Below are 482 nucleotides of genomic sequence, written 5' to 3'. Positions count from 1 at the left end.
GCCGCTTCCCTGCGAGCCGTAAGGCGCCGGCAACCGAAACAAGCTCCGAAGCGGCTCGCCAAGAGCTTCGGGGAAGGGCCGCGACCCGACGCTCGCCGGGCGGAAGCGCTCGAGCCGGCCGGTTTCGCCGGCGTTATCCCTACGGATGAGCGGGGAAGCGAAAAGCGACGGGGTCGGCGTCGAGGCGATGGCCGCTCGCGGACGATAATTTGGAATTCCCTAAAAAAAGAGAAAAAATAAGGAAAACGGTTTCACTTCTTTTCTTTCAAAGCTCTCGCGTGCGCCGATACCTACGGAGAAAAGCTCGGAGCCGCCGCGGGCGCTTCCGAACCGGCCCCGCGGCCGAACGCGGAGTCCGGCCTGGAAAAACCACATTGTTTTTCCTCTTCCGCGCGGCACGGAGAAGGAAAAAGAGGGGAAAAACCCGCTATCCATCCCCCAAAACCGCCCCGGTTCCCCGGGAATGCGGCTAATCCGCGGGC

Source organism: Apteryx rowi, unplaced genomic scaffold (assembly GCF_003343035.1).
Source record: "Apteryx rowi isolate R43461 unplaced genomic scaffold, aptRow1 scaffold_1747, whole genome shotgun sequence".
Classification (NCBI taxonomy): domain Eukaryota; kingdom Metazoa; phylum Chordata; class Aves; order Apterygiformes; family Apterygidae; genus Apteryx; species Apteryx rowi.
The sequence above is the reverse complement of the archived record's forward strand: the minus strand, read 5'-3'. Positions refer to the sequence as shown.